Source organism: Podarcis liolepis (assembly GCF_965112155.1).
Source record: "Podarcis liolepis genome assembly, chromosome: 1".
Classification (NCBI taxonomy): Eukaryota; Metazoa; Chordata; class Lepidosauria; order Squamata; family Lacertidae; genus Podarcis; species Podarcis liolepis.
The window spans coordinates 38,923,199-38,941,791 of NC_139554.1; the positions used below are offsets into that span (position 1 = coordinate 38,923,199).

Consider the following 18,593-nt stretch of genomic DNA (forward strand, 5'->3'; position numbering starts at 1 on the left):
TTTTGTGATGTCATCTTTCAGTCCAAACAACTGTGTGTGCTTGGGCTGCCTCACTAAATTTCAAAGGAAGGATTTGATATGTGCAGATAACTTGAACCTAAAAATAAAAGCTGCCTTCTTGGATTGGTCCAAAGTTTATTTAGCCTAGCATTCTGTTTCCGACAGTGCTCAGGTCAGGCAAGCATCTGGGAAATTCAGCAGTGATCTGACCCTCTCCTAGGAGAAGAGGGGAGGAGGGAGGAAAAAGGGGAGCAGATAAAGAGTGAAAGAAGGGCTGTCCTGCCCCATACTGGATTTGACCCTACCTATGGCTGGCATCCAACCTTTGACAGGTCCCGACCCCAAATTTACGGGGTGAGAAGAAAGAGCCTCATACTGACACAGTTAAGGTTTTATAGGCAACAGCAAAATATATGTGGTCCTTCGTGGTAGCAAATTATAAGAGCAAAGGGGTAGATTTTACTTTGTTACCTCCCCCCACCTAAAAAAAAATAAAAATGTTTTTGATTCTTAATTAGAACAACTTTCAAAGTTTGGTAAGTGGCCATCAAATTTTATAAGAGAAATTTAGCTTCATGTTTAGATAAGCATGTAGAAAGTGACACAACATTGAAGGAAATTTTAATAATTTTATGCAGCTTGGCAAACAATATAAAACCTGCTAATCACAGGGAAAAAAAGATTTTATTTTCACGACATTCCTAACCACTCGTGGAGTACTTACCAAATGTGTCAGACAGACTGAAGCAATCCACTTAATGACTTAATGGAGGAGTTACATTGTTACAAAATTCAATTACTCCGTTCATACCTAAAGTGCTAAGGTTACGCCGGCATTTCCATTACAAGCTCCTACTGAAAGAGGTTTATGTCACTCGTGTAAAACTCAGTCTTGGTATTGAAGGTCACTGTCTAAGGAAGTATTTTTTTTTAGTGAGATGCTGTACTTAAATTACCACACACCGTCCCATTCCACTTGTGTGATTGTATTTGATATGAGAGCACTCAAAATCTATCAAATATTGAAGAAACCCCATCTTTGCACAGATGCAGGCTCGTCCTGCAGATGCTCAGCCCAGTGGCGCACCGTGGGTTGTCAGCACCCGGGGCAAGGCAAGTAATTTGCGCCCCCTAACCCCCAGATGTTGTGCCCGGTGCGGCCGGCCTCCCCTGCACCCCCCACGCTACGCCACTGGCTCAGCCTTCAGGTATATAAGTCTGACAGAACACTTACGCATGTGCTTGGCTGCATGGCTGTTCATATTTCACTTCAGGTTAGGTGCTGTTGTTGAGGAAGGTCCTGTTTGAGGTCAGCGATGAAAATCTGATGTATAGGCTAAAACAGGGTTTCTTATCCAGAGAATGCATGGGAGGGAAATCATTGACTTCACTGGAGCACACGGCACTGATATCCCTTTGTTTCTGTGATGTCCCTCTTGCTGGGCATGCCAAGACATGGAGAGGCCTGCTCAACAGGCCCATTTCTCTAGTAGTGGTTATATCGCTCAATCTAGTGTTGCTTGTGCAAAGGGTTCTTGCATGAACAGAATGCCCTTTTGTACTGCTCATACAAACCATTAGCATATAAAAATATTTTAGTGAGCTTTGTGACATAGGCCATTTTACTTGTCTCTTTTGCGGCATTCATCAGTCTCTCTGAGCTTTCTATCAGCGGTTACATAAACTGAGGATCTGTATCGTTTACGGTACCTAATTTTTAAATGGCATGGTCTTGTCTTTTCTGTTAGAAATATCCTACAAAGCTGCCAACTTGGCTAGACACCGTCTGCATTACCATAAAGCTTCTTATGTTTGAGTATATATATTTGTATATCAGAGGAAGGCTGTCTGAAACAACGGCTGCATGGGAGATTCCCATGACAGATTTGCACTGGGAATGTGACTGTAATCATAAAAGACGCTTTGTCTTCACTATAACATCTCCCCACTCCTCCATATTCAGATCAGCTTTTCCAAAGCAAGATTCATTCAAAGGAAAGACCATTGGAGTGTTGGTCCCTGTGACAAGATGCTGTCTTTGTGAAAAATCTGCTTCTGTACTGAAATAATGCCTCCAGCTTAGTTAAGACCAAAGGCAGGTAGGTAGCTTGGGGAGAAAGAGGGATGTGTTGCTCTCACCAAAATCTGGATCTCTGCAACCCTCTTTGAAGTGATGCTCAGCTGAGTGGTACTGAAATTTTCAGGGAAACCAGTGGGGAGCATAATTATACCACCAACCTGGATTCCTGCTGGCTTTCCCATACTCAAAGACTCGCTATGAAACAGAACATGTTTTCCAGCTGAGCATCAGCTTCAATAAGGCAGGTGTGGAATCTAATTCCTCCCCCCACCCCTTCTAGCTAATTCTTGGCTTTGGGAGACAGGTAGGGAGCCCGGTTCTGCTCTGCACACCTTCCTGAAATTGACAATCAGCTCAGAGGTATGCAGCTTACCTAACTGACCTAGGTCTCAAGGATGGAGGATAGGAAAATCCAGTTGTGCTGTATCTCATCCAAACAACAGTTTCTGGAGACTGCTGGGAAATATAGAAACTGCATCAATAGGAATATAGATACTAAAAGACATTTTTTTAATGCAAGTAAAATCGATCCCCTTAAACTTTACAACAGAGTGACAAATATTGTGTTAATACTTACTTATCTGAAATGTTTTCGCACTGCCTTTTCTCATAAGATAGCTTGGACACTTGCATTTAAAAACACACGGGCAGAGGGGGTTTTCTTCAATGTCATCAAAATCCAGCAACAAAAGCCAAATAGTGTTAAAATAAACTATCCACACCAGTAGCAAAAAATTAGGTATGCCCAGCTCCAGCAATGCCCAATCCATGTTGCACCTGGGACCCAAAAGCTTTGCTGACCCCTGATCTAAGTGAGTAGAAAGTTTCTTATGCGAGAAGACAGTCCCTGAGGTGTCTACACAAAGTTGCAGAAATATTCAAGAATGCAGAGTGGAGGCAATCGGGCTAAGTGTTGCCCCTGTTGTCTTCACCCTCCAAATAATGGAGGGCAAAAGAGATGAAGCAGGAGGCTCCTGTAATCACTGTGAAGGGTCATCAACTGTGTGTGGAGCTTCCACATTTAGAAGGTCGCTGAATTAGTTCAAACGTCTCTGAATTACACCTGAAAGTAGTTATCATAATTGTTGGGCAGGCTGAATGCGAATTGTTTGTGGTAAAATTTTCAACGATTTCTTATTCATCGTCAATGCCCGTGTTGTACACTTTTCTCTCTCTCGCTCACTCTCTTCAGACTCTTTGGGCATTTAAGTTTAAAAATGGTGATTGCTGAGGGAAACAATTCCAGCGATTCACATTGAATTGTATGTGTATCTTAATGTTTTCTTAGTCTTCTTAGGTATGTATTTCATACTTCAGCACAGCAGCTAGTAGTATTCTGAATGCTGGATTTTTACTTTTTGGCCAAAGACCATTTGGATGAACTTGAACTGAACTGTGATCCAAACATGAACCAAACTACAGTCGTACCTCGGATGTCAAACAGAATCCGTTCCAGAAGTCTGTTTGACTTCTGAAACATTTGACTTCCAAAGTGAGGCTTCTGATTGGCTGCAGGAATCTCCTGAAGCCAATCAGAAGCTGTGGAAGCCCCGCTGGATGTTCGGCTTCCAAAAGAACGATCAAAAACCAGAACACTCACTTCTGGTTTTCGATCATTTGGGAGCTGGAACGTTTGACTCCCAAGGCGTTCAGGAGCCGAGGTACGACTGTACTAACATGAACTATAATTAGTTCCTTTTTGGATACGATGGACAGACGTTTTTAAAAAGGACCTTTCCAAGCTCTTGAATAAATTCCCCACATCAGACCTTTGGCCTTCATGAGCAGGGTTAGAGGGGTGGACAGAGCCTAGTAAGCCCATCCACACTCTGCCTGCTCATGTGTAGATTTCACTTGCATTCAGAATGTCTGTATAGGGTTCAATGTGCAAAGTACTGTGTCCTGTTCTTAGTCACGTAGTCACTGAAGCCAACCAATGAGAAAGCGAATCCTTCTCCCAGAACAACCTATGGATTAAAGAAGATTTTGGGGTGTTTATTCAGTGTAAGCGGAGGCTGAGAGCCATGCTCTCCAAGGCAAAGCTGCCATGGACCCTTCCCCACAAAGGGCACATGGCAGCATATCTATGCAAGCGGTGTGTGAATGCCACCTGGGCTGCCTAGATGAAATCATTTATGTACTAATCAAGGACCATAATAGATAGAAGCAGCAACTATTAGGGCACCTGGGAAAGAGGCAAATAGCTCACAGAGGTACAATCAGCCTCAGAATCTAATATAGTAGGAAACAGAGAAAACTTGAGAATGCCATTAGGGATTAATTTCCCATTGCAGAATGTGAAGGTTCACTTTTAAATTAATTGCACTTTCCTCCATCCCCATTGTAATTAAAGCAAGTGAAACATGGCAAACATGCCACTCAAGTCTCAGGCATCTCAGAGCTGTCCAGGTACTTGCTACTCATCCTACTCATTTTTTTGTGGGTTCCCCCTCTCAGTTTTTTTAAATATGAAGATCAATCCATGTATTCATAAATGTAACCCATAAGTGCCACAATTCCGTTGGGATTTTCCCCAAGCTTTATTTTATGCCCGTAGGAAAGATTGCAAGAGGAACCTTTCTTTTGTAAAGTGATCTTCTAATTCTGTTCAATATCTATCATTTTCAAGGCCAAGTAATCATATTTAATAGATCCTAAATTATATTCTGTCAGGCAAGGACTCCCTTGACAATATTAACCAGTGCAGACAGACTGCAGGGTGTAAAAAGAATACTCTCTCTCTCTCTCTCTCTCTCTCTCTCTCTCTCTCTCTCTCTCTGTGTGTGTGTGTGTGTGTGTGTAGCCTGCAAGAACTTTTGTTGAGTGGCTCTCCCAAAAAGGACCCCATTTGCCTTTTTTCCCTACTTCTCCATCTTCTCTAATGAGCAACAATGATCATATAGGTTGCATCCAACAAAGTCGTTGTGATCCTAGAATGACTTGTGTTGCAATCCTAGAATGACTTGTGTTTGTGCAATGGAAGTTTCCTTCCCTCGCTTTCTCCTGTGCCCTTCCCCCTAAATCTACTCTGGGAGGTTCCAAACCCTCCAGACAGAAGTTTCCATTGTTTGAGTGGAAGATGTTCCGAGAGGGCAATGCCTTTGTTGGATGCAAGTTAGAACCCTCAATCTTAAGTGTTGATGAAGGAATCCACTGGGAGCGGCTGCCGAGACCATATAACACTGGTCCTGAAATACCTACATTGGCTCCCAGTATGCTTCCGAGCACATTTCAAAGTGTTGGTGCTGACCTTTAAAGTCCTAAATGGCCTTGGCCCAGTATACCTGAAGGAGCGTCTGAGGGCCTTCTGGCGGTTCCCTCACTGCAAGAAGTGAGGTGACAGGGAACCAAGCAGAGGGCCTTCTTGGTTGTGGCGCCTGCCCTGTGGAACACCCTCCCATCAGATGTCAGGGAAATAAGCGACTATCTGACTTTTAGAATACATCTGAAGGCAGCCCTGTTTAGGGAAGTTTTTAATGTTTGATTCTATTTTTAATATTCAGTTGGGAGCTGCCCAGAGTGGCTGGGGAAATCCAGCCAGATCGGTGGGGTAATAATAGTAATAATAATAATAATAATAATTTTGAGCTGTCCTATCACTGGCTGCCACTGGAGTTCTGCAAGACTTTGCTGGATAAACCCCTGGGATTTCCCACACTGGAATAAAATGTACCCCATCTCAGTGTTGCCCTGGATCTTTCCATTCTCACTTTAAATGTGTGGGGTTTTTTTTCTTTTTCAGACTTTCCTAGGTTTGAAAAGCTCCTCATTAGAAGGGAGAAATGTATGGGACAACACCGGGATAGGGAATACATACTGTGGAATGCATACATACAGTAATGAGGAGACAGGCTGGTGAGAATCCACATTTTGCTTTGTTGTGGACAAGCCTTCTGAGTCTTCAGTATCAATGATGCCCTATGGAGTTATAAAGAGACAAAAGCATTTCATCTTGATTGATAAACTACACTGGAGAATTTCCTCTTCTAAATACTAGCATATGAAATGGAGAAGCTCCAGGTTAATACACTCACTGCTGCTGAGTCCCATAACTGAGGGGCATATGAAGTTCTTTATATAAGGTGAGAATGCCACCTGTTCGCACCAGCTCTGTCATTTTAATCAAGCAACTGATCCCAAGATCACAAAGCGTCTTCCATCTCCTGAGGAGATAGGAGGAATCCAGTCTTCAGGAGTGGAAAATGACTTTGTGATAATTCTGTTTGTCAGGCTACCGCAGCTCTTCACCTATCATACACAGCAGTATCCTGACAGGCAGAGCCTTGTCTACACCTACCAGCATGCAAGAAAGCAAAAAAGAAAAGGGGGGGGAAGGGTTGAGAGAATGGTTAATCATGACTGACATGAAAGCTTTGGCAACTTCTGCATTGGAAAATGTCCAAAGCAATAAAATCCAAAGGACCAATGACAACTGTATGTTGATACCCCCTCAAACAGGGATGGTTGGGTGGTGGTGGGGGGGGGGAGAAGCTTCGAAGCTGAGAATTATAAGAAATACAAGCACTGATAAGCAACTATTCTGCATCCCTCACCTCTTTGCTTTCTTCCTCTAATGGGCACTTTGACAGACTATGTAAGGTATGATAAGCACTCATAGTCATGCCTCTGCCTTGTGGCTTAAAGTTCTGCCTTACCTGAGAGGCTGAGGAACCGCTCAGGGTGTCAGGGATCAAGATACTTGCAGGGGTTGCCTATGGCAGCACCTGCAGGTGCCACTGTGCCCACCAAGACTTTCTATGGTGTCCACAAAAGCTCACTGTCCCCTCATAAATCCACAGTGCACGAGAGACCATTTGCTTTTCTTGCCCAGTTCCCTTCTGCGCTGGCTTGGCCTCTCCTGTATTGAACACCACCTACTCATAAACAGGCCTACATTTCACTGGATGCCAAAACTGGACAGAGGAGCAGGGGAAAGGCTTGATTTGGTTTGTCACTTTCCCAGCAACCCAGCTGAGCTCAAAACGGCTCACAACAACAATAAAAAAACAACTTTTTTCAAAATCACTTCTTAGTACAGTGGTACCTCAGGTTACAGACGCTTCAGGTTACAGACTCCGCTAACACAAAAGTAGTACCTCGGGTTAAGAACTTTGCTTCAGGATGAGAACAGAAATTGTGCGGCCACGCAGCAGCAGCGTGAAGCGCCATTGGCTAAAGTGGTACCTCAAGATAAGAACAGTTTCAGGTTAATAACGAATTAAGTTCTTAATCCAAGGTACCACCGTACAAAACAAAAATACTATACAGTGGTGCCTCACAAGACGAAATTAATCCGTTCCGCGAGTCTCTTCGTCTAGCGTTTTTTTCGTCTTGCGAAGCAACCCTATTAGCAGCTTAGCGGATTAGTGCTATTAGCGGTTTAGCAGCTATTAAAGGCTTAGCGGCTTAGAAAAAGGGGGGAAGGAGGGAAAATCGCAAGACTCGCAAGACTTTTTCGTTTTGCGAAGCAAGCCCATAGGGAAATTCGTCTTGCGAAGCACATCGAAAAACGGAAAACCCTTCCGTCTAGCGGGTTTTTTGTCTTGCGAGGCATTCGTCTTGTGGGGCACCACTGTAAATACTATGAAAGTACAAGAAATGATCTAAACAATATAAAATAAGGGGGAGGGAAAATCACAAAATGCAAATCAATCACATTGGATCTATGTTAGGAACACCAATCAACAAAAAGCAGAAAAACTATCACTCAAATTGTTCTCACTTAGGAGTTTCTCTTTGTGAGTGAGTATGGCAGTGGCTGGTTTAGGTGCCCCCCCCCCTTTGATGGGTGGGTGGAGGGTATTCCTGTCTGTCTGTTTTTATGTTTGATTTTGTGGTCTTGTCTCTTTTTTGCTCCTTTATATGCTGCAGCCATTTTGTATTATGCCACCCGTCCAATGACATCCTTTTTATGACTGGCAGGCAGAACATTCTCTCAAAATACCAAACATGCCTGCTGGCCTAAAATGGTTGGCAGTCCTATAATATGGGAAGTTGTCCAATAAAGAGCAGAGAAGGGTACAGACTTGCTACAGCACTTGCTAGGCCCCAGTTGAGGAGTTTTACAGCTGGTTCTGCTGCCACACCCCTTTCTGGCATGTCAGCAAGTTTCTAACTTAAAGCACATAAGAAGAAAAGCATCTTCATCTTGAGTAAGGAACAAGGATAGAAGACCTCAGGCTGGCCACTGTGCCTTTGATCCTTGGGGTAATTCTGGAAGTTCTGGAAGTGGGAATTATTTTCCCAAGTGGTGGTTGGAGGGCAGTTGTTGTTCGAACCCTTGAGCCCCATAAATACTACAGCCAGCCTCAGGGTCATATTCTTCTTCTGATGTCTTATCTACTTCTGTGCTGTTATTGGCACACAACAGGTTGTTGGAGAGGTTTCTGGCAGTCTAGATGACACAGCATCTTGGTTTTGCTCCAAAGCTTCTGCTTCTGCTGCTACACAGCAGCCATGGCGCCAGAGGGTAAATCTTAGACATTTGCAGTGGCGTAGCATGGGGGGTGCAGGGGGGGCCGGCCGCACCGGGCGCAACATCTGGGGGTTAGGGTTAGAGGGCGCAAATCCACGGGTTAGGGGGCGCAAATTACTTGCCTTGCCCCGGGTGCTGACAACCCACGCTACGCCACTGGACATTTGTGAAGACAGGCTCCAGTGGATTGAGCAAACTAGACCAGTAGTGGGCCCGAGGGTAAAGAAGACTGTTTCTGCATGTGTTGTAGAGGGAAGTGACGGGTAGATGGGGCTCATCATCCTGGGAAGGTAGGAGAAGGAAAACCCTCATCCTAAACCTCCACTGCCTTGCGGGACATCTTCGGGAGAAGAAGAAGAAGAGGAGGAGGAGGAGGAGGAGTCTGGATTTGATATCCCTCTTTATCACTACCCTAAGGAGTCTCAAAGCGGCCAACAATCTTCTTTCCCTTCCTCCCTCACAACAAACACTCTGTGACATGAGTGAGGCTGAGAGACTTCAGAGAGAAGTGTGACTAGCCCAAGGTCACCCAGCAGCTGCATGTGGAGGAGCGGGGATGCGAAACCGGTTCACCAGATTAGGGGTCCACTGCTCTTAACCACTACACCACGCTGGCTCTAAAAGGCTAAGGAGTAAGCCTTACACAAATCCAGAGTGGAGTCCCTAAGAACTCTCTTGTATGCCTCCTTTTGGCAACTCCTTAAGCCAAGCTGGTGTCAAACAACTTGCTCTGCTTTCCTATGGACCACATCTGTGAGGCAAAGAGGGGGGAGGTGGTCTTGTCTACTGGGAAGCCCAGGACTTCCATTCACACGGCTCAGGCTTGCACCCCAAGGAAATCATTTTGGTGCTGCTAGTGCAGCAGTTTGACTTCATTCCCAGAGGCACACTCCATTGTCTATCAAGACAAATGGATGACAACAACAACAACACACCCACAAGGTCATTGGGCAGGTCTGGATTCAGCCTCCCATTGCTGGGACCACCTACATCTGTTTTCAAATGGACACAATGCTGAGTAATGCAGAATCAATTTGCACTGAGGTTTTATCTTTGGAATGAATATAATGCAATTTGTTCACCATTCATCATTTATCATTCTAAATGACTGGTTTGGAAAGATGAACAATTCCAGCCAAAACAGGACTGGGCCTTGCGGTTCTTTCATCGGACAGTCCCAAAGTAAATTTTAAATAGTATAAACCAGTTTCATCCAGTTGAGCACCCATATTTGGTCACATGAATCTCTCTTGGATAGGTGAAAAATGTAGACCTGTCAGATCACTACGATCTTCAGAGGATGCACAACTTGCAGTATTCCACCTTGTGGCAAAACAGAGGTGGGTACTGCTGTGGCACTGCTGTGTTTCTGTTGTTCATTAAAAAGATACCTTTTGACCCCGGTGGTCCCCTGACCATTTTAAACTGCCTTCTGTCTCGTTGATGCTTTATTGTGCTGATATGTCTTACCATTATTGCTTTATAGTATTTATATATTTTCCCCATGATTGTATTCATCCACAGTAGCAAACTGCTTTGGGGTTTTTTAAAATGAAAACCTGCCTAGAAATGTTTTTAAAGCAATTAAATAATAACAATAATAAATTTTCTCCACAGTGGAAAAAGAAATAAGATTTCACCCAAATATTGAAAAAAAAGAGATGTTCCAAATCCAAGAAAGGGTGATATCCCTGTCTCTCATTGTCTCATCTGAGTTAAACTTTAGTTTAATACCACCCTAGGTGCTTTTCAATTTAGAGAAAAGGTGACATAGTAGACCGTGCATGGCATGAAGAAAGTGGATAGAGAGAAGTTTTTCTCCCGTTCTCATAATATTAGTCTCCAATGAAGCTGAATATTGGCAGATTCAGGAAAGACAAAAGAAAGTAATTCTTCATAGAGTGCATTGTGGAATTTGCTCCCACAAGATGCCTTGATGGCCATCAATGTGGATGGCTTTAAAAGAGGAACAGGCCAATTTGTGGAGGAAAAGACTAATCCTGAAGGCTATGTTCTGCCTTTTCTGCCAGAGCAGAGGTGGATTTAAGGCAGCACAGCCAGTTCTGCCACACCGGGCACCGAACCTAGGGGGTGCGGCAGAACGTCAGAACAATGACATAGTGAATTGAGCAGAATGGAAGGTGAGAGGCGAGGAGGCACTGAATGTTGGCTTTGCACAGGGCACCACTGAAATCTGAAAGACCAAAGTCTGTGTCTGGTCAGAGGCAGTATGTTTTTGAATACCAGTTGCTGCAAACTGCAGGGCAGAAGAGTGCTGCTGAGCTCTGGGTCTGCTTTTGGGCTTTCCATATGCACCTGATTGAGTTCTGTGATAACAGCATGCTGAACTTGATGACTCACTAGCCCAGACCCTCCAAGTGTCCCTATTTTCCAGGGACAGTCCTGGGTTTACAGAAGACGTCCTGGTTTCTGATTTGATCCCAGAATGTCCCACTTTTCCTCAGGATGTCCCTATTTTCACTATTTTCATCACAGAAACGTTGGAGAGTAGCTGGGGAAACCCAGCCAGATGGGCGGGGTATAAATATTATTATTATTATTATTATTATTATTATTATTATTATTATTATTATTATTGAGTTATCCACCCCCCGAGCAATCTGAAGGCAGCCCTGTACAGTGGAACATCGGTTTTCTAGCATCTTGGAAGCTGAACAATTCGGAACCTGAACATCAAAAACCTGGAAGTGAATGCTTCCATTTTCAAACATACCTTGGAAGTCGAAACAGCTTCTGAGGCACGTTTCTCCATTTTCCTCAATGGAATTTGCCAATCGCCCATTGCGCCTCAGTTGTTGAATGTTTCGGAAGTCGAACGGTCTTCCGGAATGGATTCCGTTCGACAACTGAGGTACCAGTGTATAGGGTTTTTTTGGGTTTTTTAAAATGTTTTATTATGTTTTCATATATGTTGGAAACTGCCCAGAGTGGCTAGGGCAACCCTGTCAGAAGGGTGGGGTCTAAATATAATAATGATAATGATAATGATAGGATGTCCCTATTTCCATCAGAGAAACATTGGAGGGTGTGCTAGCCTGATGCAGCAAGTCCTTCCCATGTTCTTATGAAGGATTCAACATGCACATGCTATTTCAACCACAAGCATTTCATTATGAGGATTGACCATGTCCAAGCACGGAGAACCTCCACGAAACAACAGCTTCCCTCCCCCTGCCCTGATTTGGTTCCCATAGAGACACCACAAATTTTAAGCTGGTTTCCGTTGCCTTCAGTATTGCTTCCCATTTTTTTTAAAAAAAGCAGAGGAAATAACATTATTATTACTTGCAAAAAAGAAAAGAAAAGAAAAAAGATCCTGTTATAAACCTTTGCTTTCTGCCAGAGGAAATAGGGGTTATGTTTTTTCTTAAAGAACAAAAAAAAAGTATTGTGGCTGGATATAAGAGGAGCAATGGTATAACCTGCCAAATGTATTTTATTAAGCTTCTTAAATCTTGCTAATAAGACAGAAGAAATCAGTCCTGGTGATTTATGTGTTGTGCAAAACAGGAAGGAAGCCAAAAGGCAATGGCTGGCAACTTACTGGAGTGTCCCTGGCCTGTAGGATGCTCATAGGAAATAGCTGCTATTATGCTGTGTCTCCAGAGGGCATTTTTCCAGTACTCTGTGGGGGAAGAAAGCACTTCTGGAATCACTTCTTTCTGAATCATCTAGCTGTAGATCAAATGCAGTATATACATCAGAGCTTTAGTGGGAATTGCTGGTAGGTCACTGATATGCAAAGCTAAACTTTAATCGTCTTCAAATGTTTCAGGGCCATTTAGATTGCAATTCTGAGAATCCGGCAAGTGGGGGTGGGGGGAGAAGGGGGGCGTGAATCGTGCAGGGAGGTTGGTGGGGAGGAGGGGAAGGGCAGCGTGTGTGTGTGTGTGTGAGAGAGAGAGAGAGAGAGAGAGAATCGATGGGCCTGATTCACAAGAAAGTTACAGATCATTTACATAGGAAAGGAATGCATGAAAAATCCTTGACTGCTTGCCTCTGTGATTTATGAAAGCCCCTTTCCTGTGCAAGCGATTAACTGCACTCCAAATGCTGTGGGAATCCAGCAGAGAGAAAGTGGCTGAAGAAAAAATGGGGACTGGACTGGGATGGCGGGTAGGGTGGGGGAAGAACTTCATAACCTATTAACCATGTGTCCTGAAGCCCACATCGTCACACATCAGAAGTATTCTTTCAGCTCATCCTCCCCACATTTGTGTCTGTGACGAAAGGGTTGAACCCAGTTCAGATTGCTGTGAGGAACTGTGTTGTGAAATGCCTTCTGCGTGTTAAAGAGCCAGAGTTGTGTAGGGTGAGAGTGTTAGGCTAAGGCCAGGAAATCCCAGGTTCAAACCTCCAGGTGGCCATGACAGTTATTGGGTGACCTTGGGCCACTCGCTCTTTCAGCCCAACATACCGTGCAGGGTTGTTTATGAGGGCAAAATGGGGGGAGGAGGAGAGACCAATGTTTGCTGTCAATGTTTTATTTATTTTACAAAGGTTTAAACTGCTTCCCAGCCTGAAAAACAAGTGGTGGGACTCATTTAACCAGCCCCATCAGTGGAAGCCCTGAATGAGGACGTCTCCTTGCACAATGAGGCTTTACCCCTCTCTCCTCCAACATGTGCCCCTTGCACTGTGCAAAATGGGCTGGGGGGGTGTTTGCAGAAGCTCCAGAACATGGGGGTTGAAGAGGGGGGAGCATTGTTCCATCTGGCAAGCTGCAATGCTCAGATGGAATAATTGGAAGAGCAAGGCATAGCATTCCACCCAGTATGAAATAAAATACAATAAAATTTCCACGAAGCTTAGAAACAATAAAAACAAAAAACAAAAAATGGAGAAAAGGCAGGATAGTAATGTGGTAAGTAACTAAGTAAACAACACCTTCCTTGCATGTAGAAAACAAAGATTTAGGGGAGTAAGATTCCAGTTTAGCCCTCTTCCTGCTGTGCTCCTTTACGGTGTGCATGGAGTTCCATTCCTATGAGGAAACATTCAGACCTGGAGCTTATGCCTGCAGTTGGAAATGATGATCTCTCAGACGTATTTTACCACAGGGTTTTGCGGGATGTGTGTGGATCAGGCCCTAAACAGGGTGGACTTGTTTGAAAAATGTAGGATTGCCCTGAAGGGAGCAGGCTGGATAGTGATGCCTCCATGTTGGTTTTTAAAATCCTCATGGATGGAAGATGAGAAAGGATGCAGGGTGAAGAGTTGACCCTGTGTTTGCTGAAGAATGGCTTCACCTCAGCTTCACACCTGCTTGGGGTGGTTTCTGAAAACCTACCGGAGTACCTTTAAGATTTAGAAGGATTTGTTTTTTAAAAAACAATGTTTACACTGGTTTTGCTTAGCAACAGCCATGAAGAGAGTGTTCAACGGGGAATGCCCGCTGCTTAGCTCATTAAAATATTTAGAAGGAAGCACATCTTACCAGAGCCCCTGGGGCTGCCAAACCATGCCTCTCATTGTTCCAGAAGGCAGGTTGTTTCTCTGCCTGGTTTCCCTTTTCTGTCCTTGAGTGAGCTGACAGGGAAGCTCTTGTTTACAAGCTACCCCTCAGTAACCTGGATCACAAACAGCAGTTCTCCAGTGGTTTCTGAACAGAAAGTACAAAAATGAGTTTTCCTTGTTCACAAGTTTGTTACTCACCTCTCTCTACTTTTCCACAAGAGTTTACACACACACACACACACACACACACACCACTTGGCCATTTTCACATTCGAAAGAGGTGGTTCTGTGACCGTTTTTCATCATTTCAACCACAAATGTAATCGAGGGGAACTTCAAACTTTATGCCCACCTGTGAGTCCCATTGAGTCCCATTGTCTCTATTCAGGCCGAAATGAAAAGAATGAAACCTCTTGGTTCCAGCAGTTCCACTTCTGAACCTCCTACTGAAATTCCTTTGTCCAACAGTGATCACCTTAAGATCAGTAGCAGAGTGTTCTGGCCGACAGAAATGTTCTCTTACTAGACAACATTACGCAGTGCCTGAATGACGATTCAGACCATTAGAAACATTGCAAGTAGAAGTATTTCTCAGTTAGAATCAGCCCTCAGAAGCAGTCCACTTCAACTCTAAAACTTCTACCCTTTTTGCACATCCAGTTTAATTACTTTCAGATAAGATTTCAAATAGTTGGTCTGTGTCTTTCTCATCTGTTCTTTCCTTAAATTTAATTACCAGAATCACACACAATAGAAGTTAAGCCCCAAGTTTCCTTCCACCTTCATCACTTCTCATAACTGCAGTTTGGTGTGTGCACTCTCGCCATCAACAGTAAGATCAGAGCAGTGTTTAGAGAACTTGGAAAACATTGCTGTCAAAGAATTATGTGTTCTTATCCATATAAAGCATTGTGGTAACTTCCCATTCCGTGCCCAAGCAATCTACTAGGAATTCCTTTTTGAAAGATTCAGTATAGCATGCACTTATTTCTTTATATTTTATGTATAAGCCTTTCCTGCTGTTCTGAGTCTTGCTAAAACTAACTAAATCAAAGATGCAAAGAAAAGCGATTAGAACTTCTGCAGGGTGTTTCAGTTCTAATACTTACCAAGTAGGAAACTGTTGTTGGGTTTGTAAAAGCAAAACCAAACTCTTCTTTTGCTTTATTTGAAAGAGAGCATGCAAGGTAGAGCCAAATCACATATCATGTGATAGCCCATTGGTTGGTTGGCTGGTTGGTTATTTATTTATTTATGGCACCATTTGGCAGAAAGATGGGCTGCACATTTAACAAGCAAATAAAGTAAGTAAGTAAGTAAGTAAGTAAGTAAGTAAGTAAGCAAGTGCCAGGAAGGAGCATTTTCACTGGGTATGAAAAGATAATGTTTAACCCCTATCTGCCCTTTCATTGTTCCCAGTGCAAAATCATACATTTTCTTGAGATTATGTCAGGTAAGAAAAAGCACATGGTGTCGATGTATTGCTGTCACAGGCCCCTCTGCATCTGCTACCTTTTTAAAAAACAAAAACAAAACAGAAACAAAAAGCCAGAAAACTGACAGACTTCCAAGTGATGCAGTTAGCACCACAGGTAGTATAGCTAACTATCTGATCTCATGTTGAATAAGCTAGCGCAGCTGATGCAACTACATAGAAAGAAGCTACAGGATGAAGGAAACAACTGAAAACAATGAGAGAATGACCTAGATGAGGAATGGGGAACTGGTGACCCTTCAGATCTTGCTTGTCTCCAAACCCCATCAGCCTCAGGCATAATGGTTAGTTGTTAGGGATGGTGGAAGCTTTAGTTCAACAACAGCTGAAAGTTCATAGGTTAGCCAGCCCTGACTTAGTTCCTTTTTCAGAATGCAATCCATAATCCAGTTGGTCTAGAGCTAGTTGGCTTAAAATTGAAGGAAATTCTTTAAAATAATTGGGTTGTAGATGGTGGTCTTCCTCATTTTATTGTGCCTGTGGCAGTAAATGTTGTTTTTAACTCTTGTTTCTCTGAGTATATTAAGTAACTCACAGCTGATATTTTTACATGGAATATGAATTGCATTACCTCACAAAATCCAAATTTCCTGACCATAAATGGGTTTATTCTAGGTCACACGAGTGGCACATTGTTGGGGCAAAAACAAAGTGCACTTTTAATAACATGGGTGGCAGAAACAAGCATTTTAATCATTCCGAATCGGCAGAGAATGCTGACATGAGGCAAAGTTTTCTGAGCAACTGTTAAATGTGGCCTTCTTCACCTTGAACACTTGGAGGCAGCATTGCCCAGTGAATGCTTCAGAAAGCAACCAGAACACCCAGGATTTGGAAATAAAGCCAAGATTATGAGGCATACGAAGCACAGGAACCTATGGAAATTTCAGTAGCTCTATTTGAGTAAAAAGAATACACCGTGAGGATCAATTTCTATGACTGATCTTTTCCATCCTTGATGTGTCTTCAGAGCGGGGCTTGTGATTTTTCTCCTGAAAGAGAAATAAGAAGCCATGGGGGGTGGGATGGGGGGGGGGTTCATTCCTTTCTGCTATCAAGTGTGGCAGCTCAGTCAAATTCCCATTATGAAGTACTGCCTAGTCAGACATGTCAAGTTGTGTAGCACTCCTTCTCCACGGGCAAAACTCCTATAGTCTGACACCTAGATAAAGGCCAACTATTTCAGAGTTTGAGGCCCAGTGTAGCGTAATGGTTAGAGCAGGGGTCCTCAAACTATGATCCGCAGGCCACATCCGGCCCACCAGGCTCATAAATCCGGCTGAAACGCTGTGCCAGGTTTACCTCAGCACGTGGCGACTGCCTGAAGCGTTGAATGGGAACAAGCACCTCAAGCAGCAGCGGCTCTGACAATGAAACACCGCACTGGGTTGCATAGGAATTCGTTCATATTTTTTTTCAAAATATAGTCCAGCCCCCAACAGTGTCTGAGGGACAGTGAACCGGCCCCCGGTTTAAAAAGTTTGAGGACCCCTGGGTTAGAGTGTTGGAGTAGGGCCTGGGAGACCAGGGCTGAGATCCCCACTCGGCCATGAAGCTCCCTGGGCCAGCACTGACTTCTGGCCTAACTTGCCTCACAGGTGTACATCACCTAGAGCTTCTTCTAGGAAACATAGGATATCAATGTAACTTAGCCATGTTCATTAATTTCAGTGGGTCTACTCTGAGTAATACTTAGCTGAATCCCATCCCTTGTGTTTATACTGGGTAATTTGGACTCATGTGGTTTTTTATTTATTTATATTTATGCCCTTCTTTTCTCTAGCAAGCTCAGTGGGTTGTACACAGGATTCCCAGACCATCTCCCATCAGCCAGACCCAAATTTCAACAGAATTGCTGCAGCATAAGTGTTCAGAATACACCCCTGGGCTTACGCTGCAGATTCATTGTTTCCAGTTAAAAAGGGATGCAATCAGATTTTACGAAGAAGAATGGTGCCATTGTGACTCCAGATTTTGGTGATGATTTGGAATGTATCCTTACCACCACCCTTGGCCAAAAGGAAAAGGAAGTTGTAACAACTGTCCTCTAAATCCCCAAGGCTCATTTGGGTACATGCTAACAACCAGCAAACTTGCAAGAAGTGTGGTAAGGCAAAGGGAGAGCTGTATTGGAAGCAGGTTTCAATAGTCATTGTTTCACATCTGAACCACAATGCGGACGCAGCCCCTACTGAACAGTCTGAATATACACATTTAGATGAAAAACAGGATATGCATTTCCCCACCCGGTTCTTACAGAAGATCGGAGCTGAATTGGAGCCAATGTGCCTTAGCACTGTTCACAGTGCATTAAACTTTATGGTTCTTCAAATTCTGAATGCATGTATTTTTTTCATACATACATATGGAGGTCCTGTGTATGTGTATTAGCACATATTGTTACATACTTGAAACAGTCAAAATCAAATGTGGTTGAATGGACCACTAAGTGGGAGCTTATTTCGCCACCTCCATCCATGTTTTACCAGAACACCACGGGAAATAAGTTACTTTGCCTCATTTGTGTATGGCTTTATTCGGCTATATTTCCTTTGCTTCCTTCTCCTGTCTCTTGCCCCTAGGCCTGTGCCAGCCTTGCTCTCTCAAACTAGGGTTGCTATATTTCAAAAAGTAACATTCCTGACACCCACAAAGTTATTGAACTTTCTTTAGGAAAAACCCAAAATTGTTCACCTTTTTTTTTTAAGATTTTAAGCTTTTTGGAACTGTTTTCACTTCTTTTCCCATCACATTGCCATTTTTACACCCAAATACCTGTCAGGAATTTTCCTGCCGTATGGCAAGCCTACCTCAAACTGACCCTCCATCAGTTTTTAGACTACATGATTGCCTACTCTTAGGGTTGATTCAGAAGCTTGAATTATGATTGTTGAGCTTTCTTCTTTTCTTTTTTGTCCAAAGTTGTTGATCTCATCAACAAAAATGAGTTTTTGAGTTATTTTTTAATGAAAACACCAAAATCTACACTACCGATTTTCCCGGACATTTCAGTGATGTCTGGCCAGCCACTGCTTAATGGGGCGTATGGCAACCCTAGCTTGAAT

At 43.4% G+C, this 18,593-nt stretch overlaps 1 long non-coding RNA gene across 1 annotated transcript; it reads right to left on the reverse strand.

Annotated features, from left to right (window-relative positions):
- Positions 1–2,692: 2,692 nt before the first annotated feature.
- On the reverse strand, positions 2,693–12,253 carry LOC310686124. The gene is made up of 3 exons (XR_014515721.1): positions 12,121–12,253; positions 5,916–5,998; positions 2,693–4,047 (listed from the first exon to the last, which is right to left on the reverse strand). It is a non-coding gene; the product is annotated as an uncharacterized lncRNA (long non-coding RNA).
- Between the last annotated feature and the right edge of the window lie 6,340 nt (positions 12,254–18,593).